The sequence below is a fragment of the Psammomys obesus genome, unplaced genomic scaffold (genome assembly GCF_907164565.1).
Source record: "Psammomys obesus unplaced genomic scaffold, mPsaObe1.curated_primary_1811, whole genome shotgun sequence".
Taxonomy (NCBI): domain Eukaryota; kingdom Metazoa; phylum Chordata; class Mammalia; order Rodentia; family Muridae; genus Psammomys; species Psammomys obesus.
This window is the reverse complement of record NW_026593597.1, coordinates 12,601-32,468: the sequence shown is the minus strand read 5'-3', so window position 1 is coordinate 32,468 and position 19,868 is coordinate 12,601.

Here is a 19,868-nt window from a genome sequence, read left to right as displayed (position 1 = left end):
ACAAACAAACAAACAAACAGAAAAACCTGTCAAATATTTCATGATATTTTATAGATAGATATTTTATAAGGAATATTCTGAAATACATGTTTAAAAAAAAAAACCAGCAATTAGTGGGCAGGGGGAAATCACTTGCCAAAAACCACAGTATTGACCAAGCACTTGCCACACAAGCATGAGGACCTAAATTTGATTCTCAAAAAAACTGTCAGTCATGGTGGCATGTCTTTGCACTGGTGAGGTAGAAACAGGTTGAATTCCTGTGACCTGCTGGCCATGAAGCATAGCCCAATCATGAGTCAGAGCAAGTAAAAGAGAGGCAGAGTGCAGGGAATCTTATGAAAGAAGGGGGAGATAGAAAGACCTGGAAGGTTCTGGAACTCCACAAGGAGACCAGGGAAAAAAAGGGCAGAGTGCAGGGAATCTTATGAAAGAAGGGGGAGATAGAAAGACCTAGAAGGTTCTGGAACTCCACAAGGAGACCAACAGAACCAAAAAATCTGGGCCCAGGGGTCTTTTCTGAGACAGATACTCTAACCAAGGACCATGCATGGAGATAACCTAGAACCCCTGCACAGATATAGCCCATGGCAGCTCAGTCTCCAAATGGGCTCCTTAGTAAGGGGAACAGGAGCTATCTCTGACATGAACTCAGTGACTGGCTCTTTGATCACCTCCCCCTGAGGTGGGAGGCAGCCTTACCAGGCCTCAGAGGAAGACTATGAAAGAAAGTCCTGATGAGGCCTGATAAGCTAGGGTCAAAGGGAAGGGGAGGAGGAAGGCCCCTATCAGTGAACTGAGGAGGGGTATAGGAGAAAAAGAGGGAGGGAGGGTGAGATTGGAAGGGGATGAGGGAGGGAGCTATATCTGGGATACAAAAATGAATAAATTGTAATTAATAAAAAAATAAATTAAAAAAGACCCAGTGGTAGACTTTTAGAAGGACAAGGTGTTGCTCCCCGAAACCACTGATAGGGGAGGTCTTCCTCCCCTTTGGGGGAGAAGAGGGAGGGAGGATGAGATTGGGAGGAGATTAGGGAGGGAGCCACAGCCAGGATACAAAGTGAATAAATTGTGATAAATAAAAATAAAAAAAAATATCCTGGATTCTTCTCAAAAGTCATTTGAAGCAGTTAATATTGTAATCTCTTCTTTCTAGCTTGGAATATAAATAAAGATCTCTTGAAAAAAAAAAAAGAGGCAGTGTCTTAAAAAGACAAGGTGATAGACTCCTAAGTGACAACTGGAGTTGACCTCCAGCTTCCACACTCACACACAGTACTAAACAGAACACCTCAGAGACCCCTGGGTAATATGTGTTAGGTGACACAGTCGCTAGAACTGGGATTTCATTCTAGGTGACTATTCTAGGTGTTGCCAATGTGTCCTTTGTTAGAGATCTATCCTGAACCCATCATTCATTCATTTCCCAAATGCTGATGATTTTACATAAAATACCTTGTGATATGCCAAGTGCCACCCAAAGAAGAATTGGAATGCCCATACTCTCAAGAGATTGAATTGCCTTAGGAGGAAGTAGATGAGCCTATAATGTGGAATGTATGAGCAATTGCCTGGGAGCTTGATATATTTAGCGTGGGGTGGGGAGGAGTAGGGGAGCAAAGAGAGTTTCCAGAGAACTCTAAACCAACAAGGACTACACAGCTGCAGCCCCAGAAGGTTTACCCACACTAAGGTGTTTGATGAATCCTGTGTTTGCTGAATAAAACTGAGCTGGAAGTCACAGCAAATGGCGGTTTTCAAATGTGGCCTTCCAGACGGTAGCTTCAGCATCATCTGGTACCTGGTTAGAAACGCTAAACTCTCAGGGTTTATCCTAGAATTCATTCAGCAACCCCGAGGATGGAGTCGCAGTGACTCTGACATGACCTCAAGTTTTTGCCCTCTCTAAATCCAAACACTAAATAGTGTCAAATTAAGCCAAATGTGCATGCCACCCCCCAACACACACACACACACACACACACACACACACACACACACACACACACACACTCTAAATGAGATTGATTGTAGCTCCATGCTCCACAGTGAGATAGTATTATCTCAGAAAAACTGAAGTTTTTCTTCTGTGTCACTCCTGGCATTCTCCAGATATCCAAAAATTTGGATGGTCCAGGGAGTTTGAGTCTCATCCCACAGGCGCCTTTGGAGACCAACAACCTTCTTAAATACCCTCTGTGAAGACAGAAACAGCATCAAACAACCCCTCTCAACCCTTTATTCTCTGAGGCCATTGGCTGTCTGTGGCTTTGTGCCTCATTTCTCCGTGACAATCAAAAGCAGAATCTAGGTCTGCTTAATGGGTCCCCAAGGGGACCCCAAAGATTCCAGCTGTGAGTCTCTGGACAAACGGAAGAAATAGAAAGTGAAAGCAAACACGGACACTTATTTCCCTAACTTGCCAATTGCAAACAGAATTTTGTTTTATAAACCATGAAATGATTCACAGAGGTCTGTGTATTATTCCGAAGCACAGCTGGCTAATGTAAAAGAATCATTCCACTTGGTCCGCTGGGCCATATACAATTCCCAAGCATGCCAATTTGTATTTGTTTATCAGCAAGCCCTCTCCTTGCTCTGTGAGTCAGTGTTTTGGGACTCCAACTGCGGCAAGGATGGTGTGAAATGCAAACTATGAGCAGGAGCGGGTGGCCTGCTGGCGGTGTTAGGCGTGTGCCCTCGTCTCCACAGCATAACTCAGGCCAATGGCTACCTGCAATACATCGTAAAGCGTACTTCCAGACTGTTCCAGAACCTTCTAAGTTTCTTCAGCTTCCTATGTCTTCTGAACAGCCTCCCACCACCTCCAGAATCATGTCTCAGGTTGGGGGCGGTGGCTACAGAACAGAACATTCCTCCTCATTAGTAACATTTAAAGTTATTAACTCTTGGAATCATATGCTTTCTAGAAACTTCCTCCCATAGACAACCCTAATTGTGGAGGTTTTAAGGCAAGTCCTACATTGAGGGCAGAGGAAGGGGCTCAGTACAGTCTATGAAGTGCCTTTTATTGGGCCTTTCTCTGTATTCCATTCATATGATCTGGCCTTCTTGTTGTAATAATTACTGTTCTTTTTTGTATGACGTAATACCTGATGAAAGCAACATGAGGAGAGAGGGTTGATTTGGGTTTCTACTTTTTTGATACATCCTGGAAGGGAAAGCATGGTGATAGGAGTATGAAGCAGCTACTCGTATTGCATCTACAGTCACAAAGTGTAGCGAAAGAATGCTGGTACTCTGCTTGCTTTTTCATTTTTATCCATTTGAAGACACATGACCTAATGCCATTAATGGTGCTTCCTTCTTTCAGGCTGGGTCCTCACACCTTTCTGGAAGCAGTTGTCATAGATACATCCAAAGGTGTGCCTCATTGGTGGATTCTAAATTCCATCCAGTTTGACAGGGAAAACCAACCTTCATGCATATAAAGTAAACTTGTAAACTTCTGCTGAGAAGGAAGGAATGCATATAATGTCATCTGTTTGCAAATGATTGTAGTTGTATTTGGCTAAAACCAGTATAACAGCTTCTTCTCTCAAATGCGTAAGTCCATACATACACACAGACAGACAGAAAGACAGAGACAGAGACAGTGACAGAGACAGAGACAGTGATGGAGACAGAGAGAGACCAACCATAGGGACCCTCTTCTGTCCCAGGAAAACTGTAACTTATATACTAGTATGCCACCCACGAGGTGTCATTTGAAACAGGTTCAACTTATGTTAACATTTCTGGATCACTTAAGAAATGCCAGTCAAAACCCGTCTTGCTGTTTCTCCCACCAAATACGTCACATGTAATGCCTTGTATCTGACAGATCCCTGAGATGGTCTCCCTATGGAGTAAAGTATTGCTAAGTACTCTCTAGAAAGAGAAAATATTTATGATTACATCAAATTAAGTATAAAATAGTCTGCCTGGGTTCATATCTGAGAACCTAGTAGGCAGGGGTCGGTAAATAAATGGTAGCTGCTACTTTGATAAGGGGTGGGCCAGGACTATGCTTATAACTTTGGCTGTCCATTAAGATAACAAGGATGCCCTTCCAAAATACAGATGCCTAGGCCCTCTCCCGAGGATTTAGACTGAGCTGATCTAGAGTAACACCCAGCAGTTATCATTCCTTTTTCAGTCTTACCCGAGCTGTCCTTGGTAGGCATGTGCTAGTCAGAAACACTCTCAGCATGACAGAAAAGTGGGTCTCCTTGTTGTTGGCTTAAATAACATTCTTTCCTGAGCATTGGCTCAAGCCCTCACAGAGAAAGGAGAGAAGAGCCAGCTCACAACCAAGAGCGAGGATCAGTCATACCTACTCACTGTCCTAACTCACTTCTGTGCTTGCCTTCTATCCTGGCTGTGACTCTCCTATTGTAGCGTCATGAGAGTGAAAATGGTAAAAATCATGCAAATTCTAAAGAGATCATTTGCCAAGATGGATGGCAAAAATAACCTTCGGCATTTTTAACTCTGTACAATAGACACAGCAGCATCCACAAAGGGAAAAATCTTTTCTGTTAACTTTTATTCACCTTCATTTAATTTTTAAATATGTAGTAAACATGATTGCGGGGCTTCTCATTAGCTGGGGTATCTTACAGTCATAATTTTTGATACAGAACATTACTTACCAATTAGCCTGTCTTGTTCTTTTAAATTTCTTTGCTCATATTTTAATGGGAGCTAATGATGCCTTTGTTGACTTATTTAATGTTATGTAAATGTGGCTATAAACTGTGAAGGGTTTAAGCAGAAGCCCTGTTTTTGCTTACTCTTCAGATTTTGGAGTGTGTAGAATCCCCAGGAAACACACATATCACCACAATGGATGGAAGCGACTGAGGAGAGCCAAATAACACTAATTCCAAAAGCCAGCAGTAAGAGGTGTTCAGAGGAGGAGGCATTTTCTTTTGCTCTGGGTTAATTGTTTTTTGTGGTATCAAATGACTTCCAAAGTTAACTTTCTGCTATTTTCTTTTCTTTTGTTGTTGTTTGGGTGATGGCTCAGCATAGCCCACTGCTATACCTATTCAAAGCCACGGTCAGCACAGTTGGGCTTAGCAGTGGCTCTCTTGCTGAGAGAGCCTGTATTCAACACAACTCCATCCTCCTTTCTGAGTAGCACATAAAATTTCCCATGAGTGAGTGAATAAATGAATGGATGAAAACATGCACGTTGAAATGCTTCTCGGCACCCTCAGCATTTGTTTTTTCATGATCTTGTCCGTTTCCCAGTTCAGCCACTCATATCCTGGTCATGGAATTCGAAACTGGCAATAACCAAACACTATCTTATTTCAATTTTGTTCAGTTCATTTTTCCACTCTCCGTTATTGTTGCCTAATGTACCAGCGCTCTTCCTCTAGCATCACCTCCAGCCATCTTTCTACTGCACCTAAACTTTAACCTGCTGGTCTGAAAATCCTTATCCCTTATCACCTGCAAGTCCTCTCTTTCTCTCTACCGAGCTTCACTTCCTTATTAAATCATAATCGTCTCTCATGCCCAGGCAGCCTTGAACACTTGGTTTTGGGTAAACTTACAACATTGGTTAAATGCCATTCTCTTTATCCTATATTTGCATCGTTGCACTGAATGCTAGCAGTGAGAATGTCTCTCTGGGCTGAATGGACATACTCTAGAATCAGAACAAGTGTCAGATAATCTTTCTGTTTCCAGATAAAATTTTCTTCTCCTTGATCATTTGTTGGAGTAGTAAGAAGAAGTGTGCTTCTTTCCAATCTTACTTTTTGAACTTCAAAATGCAAGTAATTCAGAATGTAGCCAGACAGTGGTGGCACGTGCCTTTAATCCCAGCACTCAGGAGACAGAGGCAGGTAGATGTAAGTTCAAGGCCAGCTTGATCTACATAGCGAGTTCCAGGACAGCCAGGGCTACACAGAGAAACCCTGTCTTGAAAAAAAAAAAAAAAAAAAAAAAAAGAATGTCACCTTTTATGGGGAAGGTCAATTGCGAATGTGATTAATGAAGCTAAGATCACTGCGTCCTAATCCAATAAGCTTCATGACTTTATATTAGGGGAAACCTATGCACAGCCACGTGTGCTCAGAGAAGAGCATGTAAAGTGAAAGACAGATGTGCAGAGCATATTTCTGAAGCTGTGGAGTGCAGAGGGTGTCCTGGCAACCAGCAGACGGTGATAGAAAGGCCTAGAACAGATTCTTCTCTCAGCTCTCAGCACTCGAAAGAAATCAACCCTGCCTACACCTTGAACTCTTGGCTTCTGCATTCCGGAGCTGGGAGACAATCTAATTTGGTTGCTTAAACTGTCCAAATGGCTGCATGTCTTGCTACGCAAACAAATACATGCTTCTACCCTACCTTCCTCACTTCTCAACCCTCAGCGTCTCTTCCTCCTGCTCACTGTGGAGTGCTGACCAATTTCATCCTTCATTGAAAGAAAGGAGCAAGCAGAAGTTCCCAGCTTCACATAAGCAGCTGCATAAGAGCCGGAAGGAACAGCCCTCCTTTCAACATGCTGGACAAACAGTCCAGAACACAAGAAGTACCCATATCGTCTTCAAGGACACTAGCCCAGCTGTTCTCTCTTCCTTTCTCCTTTCTAATCTATTTATCCTGGACCAGATCATTCTGATGGGAATACAGACATGATGTTACTTCTGGCATTTTTTGTTAAGGAAACTCGATGGGATGTGTCTTACTGCTTTATTACTGTGAAGAGACATGATGACTACAGCAACTCTTACAAAGGATGTTTCATTGGAGCTGGCTTACAGTTTCAGAGGTTTAGTCTATTATCATGGTGGGAAACATGGCAGCATCCGGGCAGACATGGTGCTGGAGGAGCTGAGACTTCTACATCTTGATCTTAAGGCAGCAGAAAAAGACTGTTTCACACTGGGCAGAGCTTGAGCATAGGAGACCTCAAAGTCCTCCCCCAAAGTGACACACTTCCTCCAACGAAGCCACAGCTACTCCAGCAAGGACACACCTTCTCCAGCAAGGCCATACCTTGCTATGCCATTCCCCATGTCCCAAGCATTCGAATATATGTGTCTATGGGGCCAATCCTATTCAAACTACCATATGGTATAAGGGGGTAGTTCAGTTGATAAAATGTTTAGCCTTGAAATCATGAGGACCTGAATTCAGTGCTCATATCCACATCAGAGGGCTGGACACAGAGGCACATTCTTGTGACTCCAGTGCTGAGGAGATGGACACAGGTGGATCACAGGTGGAACTTTCTGGCCAGCCTAAACAGTCATGCTCCTGACTGAGGAGAGACTTTGTCTCAAAGAACCAAGGAAGGTATCACCTGAAGCATGATCTGAGGTTGTCTTCTGGCCTCTGCACAACCATGCTCACACATGTATCTGTATCCACATGAACACACAAACACACACACAAACAGAAAACTTTCAAGAAAATAACGAATCATCTCCTAACACACACTCCTCCCCATACTGTCTTCTGTTGTTCTTCTCTTCCAGGAAAGCATCTTGAAGAAGCTATTTCTACTCATTATCCTTATTGCCTTTTTCTCATAGGCCCACTCCAGGTTATTCCCAAACCAGCCCATAAAAAGTTGTGGGTTCCTACACCCAGATAATCAGTGATTACCATGCTAAGTCACAAGGTCAAATATTGAAGTCAATCTTACCAGAATTAGTAACAGCATCACTTTTAGGTTTTGCTGATTCTTCTCCTCGATTTTCTAATACTGGGGTTCCCCTCCCCAAGTCTTTCTTTTTCCTCTTGTCTCTAAGGACAGTCTGTTATATTCCCAGCACAGGGAAGAAGGCTTTATTCCGGCATCAAACTCCAACACCAGATTGATTTCTTGACAACTCTATTTAAATATCTGATATTTGACTCTCAATGCATGCAAAATAAGTCTTCTTTTTTCCTCTTCACACTCCCTCCAGCTGCTGTGTTTCCCCATCACAGAAGATGGCAGTTACACCCTTCCACTGGTTATCATCCTAGGAGGCATCCCTGACTCTACTTTTTCAAATCCATGTCCAAGTGCTGGGGAAATCTAGTGGTTTCACCTTTCATAATTCGGAGGAGTCTGGCTGTTTATCTTGCATGTTTCTCCCTTGAACTATTTCAAGAGGCTGCAGCTGTTTTTAAACAGAAACCAGGGTGATTATTTTAACCATGTAGGGTCATTTTGTTCAGAACTCAGTGACATTTCTTTCTAGAAGAAATCCTGGCTCTCAGTGCACCCTCCATGCTATTCTAGTGTCTCCTCTCTGATCTCCCCAAATGTACCCCTGCTCGTTCCCCTCCAGCCACACTTCTCAGTAACTGCTCCTCAGCATGCCCTACATAGTCGACTTTCGGAGGGACCCTTTTAATGAAAGCCCTTTTCCAAATGTGCACATGGCTAATCCCAGCACTTTCTTTAAGTATTTGCCAAAATTTTCTCTTCCTTAATGAGATCCATTGGATGATTCAGCTTGTGCCCCCAATGCTCATCAAATAACCCTCTCTCATGTGTTTATGAACCTTTCTTTTGAGGTGTATTGGGCTCCTACGATTGCCATAACAAAACGCCAGACAGACAGGGCTTACACATTTATCATCTCAAAGTTCGGAAGCCTAGAAGCCCGAGACAGAGGTGTCAACCACCTTTGTTTGTTCTGAGGCTCATCTCCTTGGTGTGTAGGTTGCCATCTTCTCACATTCTCTTTCTCATACAATAGGAAATCGGTTTCATTTGTGTCTGAGTTTTCTCATCTAAGAACGATTATCACTTGTGCTGGACAGAAGCCCACCTTAATGAACCCACTTGACTTAATCATCTCCTTAAGCCCCCCTTTCCAGATCCAGTTATAAGGCACTAAAGGTAAGGTCTTCAACATATGAATTTAAAGGAGGCCACAATTAAGCATGTAAATAACACTATTTAACTCTCTTAATTAATTTCCTCTGTCCTCACAGGAGAGTCCCTTTCTTGTTTTTGTGTTTGTTCTTAATGTATCCTGAGAATAATATAAGGCACATTCAATAAATATGAATAAATGGATAAATCAGTGACAAAATTTTTTTAAGCATTACACACAATACAAATAGTCTACGTGGCTCTCTGGGTTTAGAAGGCTCTCTGGTTTTCTATAAGTAATCTTAAGCAAGTAGCTTATACTTGCTGAATTAACTTACCCTTCTGCAAATATGAGGGTTGCTTGCCTGCCTTAGCAAATTGGTTAATGGTTCAAACATGCTGATGTCTATGGAGTTCCTTGTGATCTTATGTTCTTCAAATGCAGGACAGATGTTGTGTTTGCCTTATGGTTAATAACAGTAATAATGTTGATAATAGAAGTTGTTGCCTATGAAGGCCTTGATGCGTGGCAAGCAAGCATTGTATGAAGTTTTTGTTTTTTGTTTTTTTTTTTTACATTCATTTCTTCATTTAGCCCTAAAAAAAATTCTGACATAGCTTCTATGTCTAATTTTTTTCTATCAGGAAAAGTAAGATAGGTCTTGTCTCAAAATTAAAATGCATACATTTGCTCTGCAGTGTGTGGCAGAAATTAATTTTACCTTTAACACTTAAAGAAAGCATGTGTCTGGGAACATGTGTGCTCATGTATTTGAGCTTACTGTTATTACTGCCATCCTCAGATGATTAGGAGAAAGGAAAGATCAGTTCTGTGGTGCTCTATCTCAGGACATTGGATTCTCTGGACATTATTGAGCACAGATAATTTCAAAATAGGCAAAAAAAGTAAAACTTTGGGAAGCTAACCACATAACCCAATAATATAGGAATGTTCATCTCTGCCTCCTGGGTTACTATAAACTCTTGGCTCTCCTGACTGTTTGTTTCTTATTTCAAAGAGCTTCATTCCCCCTCCCCCCCCAGCTTTGTAGCAATTGTTAAAGATCTACCAAGAGGGATTATTGCTAAGTCTTGTCACATAAAGAGCCAGAGTAATTTGTGTACAGTACAGTTAAAATTACACCATTACGCTCAAAGCTAATATTACCCTAATGAGTTGAAATGGAAGGAAGAAGGTTGCTTAGAAAAGACTATAAGTGACTTAACGTGGGTTTCTCACTTCCAATGATAATGTTCTTTGGAACTGTGTTTTGAACACATTATTATAGATTTAAATATTTTAATATTCATTTATTCTAATTTCCTTTTTGATAGGTACCATCTCTGTGCTTGCATTTCATCAACTCTGACTAGCGACACCACTCTATTTAATATCTTCCGTGGCCAAATTTCCTGTGAATTGGGAACAAGGTTTTAGCTGCTTAAGGAGGTTTCAACAATTCCTTTGTGTGGTTCAACATTTAAAACTCAGATAGAGATCTAAAATCCTTTAACATGGAACTGCTCAGCCTAGAGCCTCGGTAAGTGTTCCAGGATACAATCTACTGGAGATAGTGTCAACATTGGTCTTCAGTCACACCCCCACTTCATTTTTCAGCTCCATTTAAAACTAAAATAGAAATCTTTGTTCTTAAGTGTGTCCGTTTGGAGCATATTCTGCACAGGCAGTTGGTGATTCCTGTGTGCTGGAGAGAGCAACCCAGCAATGGGACGTAGGATTAACTGTGCTGCTTGGTTTACGTGTCATGGACTCATCTATTCTAAGCATCCCCTCAGAACCACCCACATTGCCCAAGTCACAGTATCCCAACCACATTTCTGGAAGGAAATTGCCTTTGGTGGATCCCTGTGGGATGCAGAGATTCCCTGAAAGGAATGATTACTGTCCTGTAGGGGCATGAGCAGAGGGCAGATATCCACTGCGGGGGCAAATATCACATGCAAAGTGCAAGTTTTGATAGAGAAAAGGAATCAGAAAAGTCTCAGGCCCACATGGCTTTCTGTGAAGGGCATTACAGAAAGCAATGGTTAAATACGTTAGCTTCCTAGGCTTCAGACAGTGCTAATAGATGCTGGTGGAATAGCCACTGAAGAAAATTGATGTCCAGTTTAGATTGTGCCCTAGTTTGAAGTGGCCATAATCCCATGTATTTTCAAACCCTTAAACAGAAGAGTGTGAGATAACAGCCTGAATTTGTGTGCAGAAAAGTAGTTCCCCATTTACATTTCTTTCTCAAATACTTTTTCCCCCAGAGCTCACTTAGCTACCTTTTCCCCAACATCTAGCTCTTCAGCCATATATCAGCTTTCCAGGTCTTGTTAAGGCAGCCATATTGTTGTGGTTTCATATGTACAGCTTCGCTGTCATGTATAGAAGACACTTTTTCACAGAAGATGTCTTAGTCCTCCAGCTCTTCCAATCTTCCCTCCCTGTGCCCTCTTCCCTGGTGTTCCAGGAGCCTTAGTTTCAGGGGTTGTTATAGACTTTATCAGTTGGAGTTGAGGACCTCACAGTCAGTTGCCTTCTGCATATTTTGAAGAAAGATATTGACAGGAACACTAGAAAATAGAAAATCTCCCAATGCTCATGACTTGTTAAAATTAATATTTTGAAAAAGACAATAATATACTTCTAAGGGTTGGGGAAATAGCTGAGTGGCAGAAAGATTTCTTGGCATGTGTGGAGTACAGGTTCAGCCACTAACTCCCTTATTAATTTTTAAATAATACTACTTTAAGGCACAGATGGAGAATCCATCATTTGAAAGAAAGGTTAAACTTCATTAACAATAATCTCAAAGGAACATTTATTTCTTCATCTTTGTTTTTCCTTCTAAAATCACAAGTCATTATATTAATTGATAAAGCTAATTGTTATTTAAACAAAATTCAATGTGAATGTTTCAATAAGAAATTCAATTTCAATAAGAATAGAAAATAGCATACTTCACTTTTAGTTCTCTTTTTAAATTTTTTCTTTATTATAATTATTTATTACAATTTATTCACTTTGTATTCTGGCTGTAGCCCCCTCCCCTCCCAGGTCCACCCTCTATCCCTTTTCTCCTCGTGTGTCCCTCCCCTGGTTCACTGATAGGGGAGGTCCTCCTCCCCTGCTATCTGACCCTAGCCTATCAGGTCTCATCAGGACTGTCTGGATCTTCTTTCTCTGTGGTCTAGTTAGGCTACCTCACTAGTGGGAGGTGATCAAAGAGCCAGCCACTGAGTCCATGTCAGAAACAGCCCCTGTTCCCCTTACTAGGGAACCCACATGGAGACTGAGCTGCTTATGGACTACATCTGAGCAGGGTTCTAGGTCACCTCCATACATGATCCTTGGTTGATTCATCAGTTTCTGCAGGATGTCCTAAGCCCAGATTTTTTTTGTCTCTGTTGGTCTCCTTGTAGAGCTCCTGTCCCCTCCAGATCTTTCTATCTCGCCCTTCTTCATAAGATTCCCTGCACTCTGCCCAAAGTTTGGCTATGAATCTCAGCATCTGCTTCTATACCCTGATTAGTAGAGTCTTTCAGAGACTCCCTATGGAAGAGTCTTGTCCTGGTGCCTGTCTTCTACTTATGATGTCTATCCTGTTTGCCCTTTTCACTAAGGATTAGTTCTGTTTCTTCATGTTTATAATGGTTCTTTGGATTAAAATAGCATGGTCTCATAGTTGGGAAATGACTTTTACAGTGATTAGAGATAATTCCTGGAAGTACTTTGCTATCTTACTGTGTCTATCCTGTCTTCTTTGACTGAGCACCACCCCCATAACTTAGGACCTGAATTAATAGGCATGCATTGAAGTGATAGAAATGTTGGTTATGCAAATTCCTTGGAAAGGTTATTCTATACAATCATACACATTGTGCAAGAACTCAAGAATACCTGATAAGCATCCACATTTGGATGATGAGGCAGGAAGATTACAATGATGCAGAAGAGGAAAGGGAAGGCTGCATTGTAGAATTCTATAAAGGAAAAAGTATTTTCTTTTCCTATTCTAGATTCCGGCAGACCTTACCAAATCATCTAGTAGAGATGATGTCTGCTTGGTTTGTGAATAAGAGGCCTCAAACCAGCACCTGCCTCATGCTATAAGCATTTCTCTTATTCTTTGTGGAAGGTTAAGACCAAGTGATTTGATCCCTGAGGTGGTAAATGGATTCATTGTATGTGTGCTGGTGGACACGTCTTTGAAAAGCAGCTCAGTCTTTTACCTTATTTCTTCAAAATGTTAAAGACTTTCTTTTTCTACATATTTACACTGGAAGATCTCATGCCCAAGGTTTTAAACTGCCATCCTTAGTTCCACGTTCAGATTTTTAAAGTTTCACTCTGTGCACTTCAAACATAGTGCAACACTTTTGATTGCATAACAGACTTCTTCTCTCAGGGACGCCACAGGTTCCATTTCTGTCTGTTCTTGCTTCACCTTTCCTCAGTGCAACATCTGGTCAAACACCAAGTGCTAAGGATTCCTTCTTAACATTCATTTAGCCAGTCCCTTTGTGTCTATGCTAAATCCTTCCTGGGCACTAACCTTGGTTATCTCATACCCTGACAAATACAATAACCTCCCTCCTACACAAACTCAAAATGCGTCACCTTGCTACAGCCACAGTCTTCCATATAGAAGTCAGCCTGCGGTGTCATCAGCCTCTTAACACAAAATCCCATGGCTCCTTAGAAAAGACCTATTTTAAAGACAAAGGAGACCCTTGGTCACCAGTCATTCTGACCACATCTCTAAGTACATTTTTTTTCTGATCTCTCTACTTGTGTATCACATCACAGTCAACTGTACTGAATATTCACATAATAGTCAGTATAAGCGGTTAAAAAAAATAAACACTTGACCACAAGATAGATGAACTTACTATTTCTTTGTTTCCTTCTTGTGAAAGTATAAACTCTTACAGGACTTCATCTATCTTGTGGTCAAGTATTTGGTCCTTAACCAATTCTATTAATGATTATGTGTGTATTCAGTACATATGGAACTAGTAAAAGTTAAATGCAAAGACAGTGCTTATACTTATAAGTAAACCAGTTTTCATAATTTGTCAGAATGGAAGAGAGAAAAGTAATGCCTTAGGTGGCCTAACTTTGTTATACTGAGTGATACTCAAAATGTGCTGTAAATTACATGTTTTCTAAAACCTATGTTCATATTCTATGTGCATGCTTATATGAGAGGAAGAGATTTCTACTTAAAAAATCTTTCAAAATAGCCATTAGACAGATACCTAAGATCCAGTACCATTATGACATTGTCAGTGCCTGAGTTTCATCCATGTCACTGTTTGTTCTCTGAAAGGATCTGCTGATGTGATTGACAGCAATCTTCCTAAGTAATTTCAAATCAGAATTTGAAATGAGCTGGTGAGAAGTTCAGAGCTGTTCTGTGGAATGTACTCCGGATCTCCCATGGCCGGGACACAAGCAGCACCAGTACAAAGACCCACCATGGAAAGGAACTTTCCACTGACAGCTAAACTTTTGTAGTGTGCATAAGCCCAAGGTGTAAGTCTGCCCTTATGGTCATTTCATAGGAGAGGGTTTCCACGGACCTTGTTGTGTGCTCCAAAGACTCTCAGAAACTCAAAATTCATTGACATGATATTTTTGTCCTCTTTCTGAGCATCAGTCTTGGGAATTGGTGGTGGTAGTGACAGTGAGTGGGTGGAGAGACTTCTCACGTAATTTGAAGCAATGTGTTCTTCATTGAGGAACTTCTTGCTCCTAAGTGAGTAATTAGCATAATCTAAATACTGTAAGACAAATATTCTTTGGGGCTCAACAAAATGCTTATTGGGTTAAAACCAATCAGTAGGAATGACTGATGTTTGTTAGTGTTTGAGAAGAGACTGGATTCTTTGCACATTAGCATTCTAATCGGTGCCAACATAAACCTGCAGACTTCCAAGTCTCAGGATGTGTTATTGTTTTCATGTGAGGGAACCTGGGAATGCTGATTAGGCCTGATTCCATTGCTCATTTGAAAAACGGGGCTCCATCTTCCTCCAAATGGGTGACAGAAGTAACAAAACAATCCTCATTCTTTTGCTCAGTGCTGTACTGGCTGTTGTTTTCATCTTACTAAGGAGTTAGAAGAGGACAAACAGCTCAAATGATTTACAGGTCTTGAAAGCTAAAAACTCATGGGAATGCTGCCACCATAGGGGTGGGGCTTCCTACTTTGAAAGAAACCCTCCCCACACAGGAAACACATAGCACATAGCAGTACCATCAACAAACATACTGCCTCTCTAGTGCCATCAGACTCCAAGGTAGCCAGAATCTGCATAGAGAAGTGGTAACCTGGTGTCTTGCTCTTACATGACCTGACCTGGCAGGTCCTAAGTGAAGGGCTCAGAGGTTCTGGAGATCTGTCTAACATGTTGGATTGAATTCAATAAAAACCAAAGTATGAGGCCCCTATTTTCCACTTATAACTTTACCAGGAGCAGATCATTTCATCCCCTCAAGCCTTAATTATTTAACTTCCAAAATGGTCTTATTTTTGTATCTGTTGCACAAAATTGTGAAGAGGATTAATTTTAAATATATATATATATATATATATATATATATATATACACACATATATACATATATATATAGAGGGGGGGTCCTAGTGAAACTTTTGGCTTTAACACTTCTAAAAATTAGCCAGACATAATGGCACATGATTGTTCTCCTGACACTCAGAAGACAGAGGCAGGGGGATCATGTGAACTAGAAATACCAGACCAGATTGGGTAATATAATGAAGCCTTATATTAAAAAAATCATACAATAAAATATTTTTATCTTAAGAAGTTTTTGTTACTTAAAAGACTTTAAAAATTATCTTTTCCACAAAGAGTGGTAAAACAGATGGAACTTAACAGAATCATATTTAGAAGTTTAGAAATTAACTAATGGTTTCAGAAAAAAAATGCCTCTCACCAGCAGCCATCAGGTGTTAATAGTTTCTCATTTAGGATTAAAGGCTCATGAGCCCTTCATCCTTTCGTACTAGAATTGCTGACTGGCCTGATCTTGTGTGGGTTTTGTGTAGGCAACCATAGCTGATGTGAGCTCACGAGCACAGCAGTCATGTCATGAGCAGAAAGCACTCTTTGTTCCAGTCTTCCTGACCTCTGACTCTTACAACCTTTTGTCCTATTTTCTATAATGACTCCCAACCTTTGTGGGGGAATAGATATGATATAACTGTTCAACTATGTCAGAAAGTATTTGTTTCAGAGTAGTTACATCTCTGGTGGGTCAGTAAGCTTTTTAATACCATACTGTTGCTCTGTTTTCACTTCCTATACAGACATCCCATTTCCGTGGGAGCCTAGGAGACCAACATCCTACAGTAGTGGTTCGCAACCTTCCTAATGCTGTGACCCTTTAAAACAGTTCCTCATGTTGTGGTGAACCTCCAAACATAAAAATTATTTCATTGCTACTTTATAACTGTAATTTTGCTACTGTTATGAATTATGATGTAAGTACCTGTTTTCTCATACTCTTAGGTGACACTGTGAAAGGGTTATTCGACCCCCAAGGAGGTTGCCACCCCAGGTTGAGAGCCACTGTCCTACAGCAATAATGAAAAACAGTAGAATGATAGACACTAAAGGAAAGAGAGTAGAGTTGGATCCCCTTTAAAAACTCATCCCCACATTGTTATCTTTATTGGTCTGTCTTATGTTCCGTAGAGGAGCCCTTTTGAAAGGCAGTCTACTTAACTTGTGTGCCTACCATGCACAAAGCCTTTTAGCTAGGGACGTTTCTTGAAGATAAATTGCTCAACAGCATCACTGCCTGAAAGGCCAGGAAGAACCAGGTAAATAATAGGCTGACTACAGCGCTTCAAGGGACATTTTTAGAAAGAGTTTTGGAATGTTCTGGCATGTCTTAGAGGTGGGAAGGCAGGTGTATGAGTGGGGCTTATTTGGTCTGTGTTCAAGAAAGATCAATGAAAGACCTGCATTCCATTCTTGTTTTTTTTACTAAAAACTTGTTGATGTTTTGTAAAGATACATACATACATATATATATATATATATATATATATATATATATATATATATATATATATATATTCCTTGTGACATTTTTAAAAACTACTTGTGTATTGTGTATGTGTGTGTGCCTGGGTCAATGTATGTGTGTGATGTGAGTAGCCCACAGAATTCAGTAGTTTTTGGATTCTCTTGAATTGGAATTACAAATGGTTGTAGGCAGTCATGTGGATGCTAGGAACCAAACTTGGGACTTTGCAAACAGTAGCAAGTGCTTTTAACTACTGATCCATTTCTCCAGCCCCTGAAACCTATCTTAATATATCTTTATGGGTCATAGTATGCCGACTCAGGAATGTGTACACTGCATGATTACAAAGCCAGGGTAATGGACATCCTCATCACTTCAAACATCAAGCAGTTTTATGTGTTAGTAATTTCATGATCTTCTGATCTACTTGAAATACATCATAATGCTTAACCAAAAGTTCCTCTACTGTGCTCTAAAAAGCTAAAGTAATTCCTCCACTCTGCATTGTGGGGACTCTTTTTAAAAACTTCATTCCATTCCTAGTCCCCTGCCCTCCTCAGTCCCTTGGGAAGAGACTGTATTGAAAGACTGACTTTCTTGTTTTCACCAGTGAGGGAGAAGTGGAATTTGTATTTCTGCTCCTGGTTTATAGTGGTATGAATGACGGGATTTTATTCTCATTGGAGGAGGATTGTATTCCACTGGGTAAATACAACACATTTTTCTTTCTCTGTTTATCCATTGAAGGGCATCTGGGATTTTGCCATATTTTGGTTATTATGACTACTTTTTGCATGGAAGTCTACATGACTTTTTGGTACACTGATTTTATCTCCTTTGTATATATACAGACTCAGTAGTAAAATGGGGAACCATATTGTGTTTTTTTTCAGGTTGCTTGAGGAATCTCAATACTGTTTTCTATTGCTACACTAATTTATAGCCCCACTAATTGTGAATAAGAATTTTCTTGATCTGAAGAGGTACTCTGAAGAGGTGCTCTCAGTGGTTAAGAGTACTTACTATTCTATCAGAGGACCAGAATTCAGATCTCAGTATCCACATATGTGTGGGTGGTTGACTAATATCTTTAACTCTAGCTCCAAAGGATCTAATGCCTCCTTTTCCCTTCTGGGCTCCATAGGGACACACACACACACACACACACACACACACACACACACACTCTTACACACACATACTGTAAACATAAGTTTATTGTGTAATTCAAATGCTGATTTCTGTGGCCCCCCCCATATCTGGTTATAATCCTTGGTCTAAAAAATCTCCTTTTTCATTCTGTATAAACACTGCTCCCCAATTGTCCCTTGATATGCCAATAAAGCAACTTACAGCCAGTCACTGAGCAGGGGAGAGAATAGGGCTGGATTTCCTGCCAACCAGGGGAGGAGGAGTTAGAGGAATGAGGGATTCAGATATGGTAGAGGTCAGGGAGATCACAGGAGAAGGAGCTGGAGCAGGAAATCTACAAAGTACAAGTATCTCTTGGCTGTATTCTGGGAGGAAATCAGATTAGCTTAGAGGGTTAAGAATAGAATAATAACTGCTTACTTCTTGTGCTGTGAAGCTTGTTAAAAAAACTATGTGTATCAATTATTTGTGTGACAGCCAGGTTAAGAAAGAAACTGAAAAAACAAACACAGTTTTGTAAAGATAACTGTAACACACACATATGTACTGGCATGCACACACACAATAATACAAACTTTATAAAAACAATATTTTCTTTACATCCTTACCAATTTTGGGTTTTTGAGGATAACATTTTAACTGGGATAAGATGGTATCTCATTGTGGCTTTGATTTGGATTTCCTGATGGTAAAAACAGGAAACATTTTTTAGTTTCTCATTGATCATTTCCACACCATCTTTTGAGAACTGTCTGTTTAGTTCTTTGATCCACTTTTAGTTTAGTTGCCTGGTATAGAGTATTCAGCTTTTTAAGTTGTCAATTCTAGATACCAATCCATTGTAGAATGAGTTAAGTATTTTCCCTAGTATTTTATCATCTCTCAATTCTGCTGTTCTCTTTGCAGTTCAGAAGCTTCAATGCTTGGTTTTGTTTTGTTTTTTTTTTCCCCCATATTTTCCAGGCTCACTTTTGTCTCCTATGCTTCGAAGTCTTATCTGAGAAATAACTGTCATCATCAATGTCCTGCACCATTACCCCCGGTTTCCTTGTAATGATTTTAGAGTTTTAAGAATTATGTCTTTGATTTATTTTAAGTTGGTTTTATATGTAACTAGAGGTAGAGACCAAATTTCTCCTCTTATTTGTGTGCATGTATGTACAAATTTGCCACAACTGTTTACTACAGTCCGTGTTCTCTCCACTGTGTTCTTCTGACATTTTATGAAATGTTTTATTGTTTGAGAAAGCCATTTACGTATATAATGTATTTTAGTTTAACTCACCTCTCATTCAACCCTCAATTTCTTCCCTACGTCCCTCACCACATTTTCCTCCCTGCTGCATATGCTCTTTTTTTTCCCCCTTTAATCAACTGAGTCCGATTAGTGCTACCTGTATGTGCATGGGTGTAAGGCCATCTGGATCATAGGACACTGCATCTCAGGAAAAAACAAAAACCATCTCTTCCTGCTGAGCAGGCATCAATTACCAATAGTCAGTTGCTCAGCTGCGGGTGGGTTTCATAAAGTCTTTGTGGGTCCATATGTGCAATGGCCCCGTATGTCTGACAAAAGCTATTTCACTGAAAATATTCGCTATTCTTTACGCTTTCGTGTGAAATCAGTTGCCGGTATGAATATGGGCTGATGTTTTTGTCTTTCATTCTGTTTAATTGCTTTAGTATCTGTTTGTCTACAGATACTATGCTGTGCTTGCAACGGTACCTTTGTGCTGTATTTTAAAGTTGGGTATTCTGTTGCCTCCAGCACTGTTTTCTTCTTTTGGGGTTGTTGCTCAGAATTTT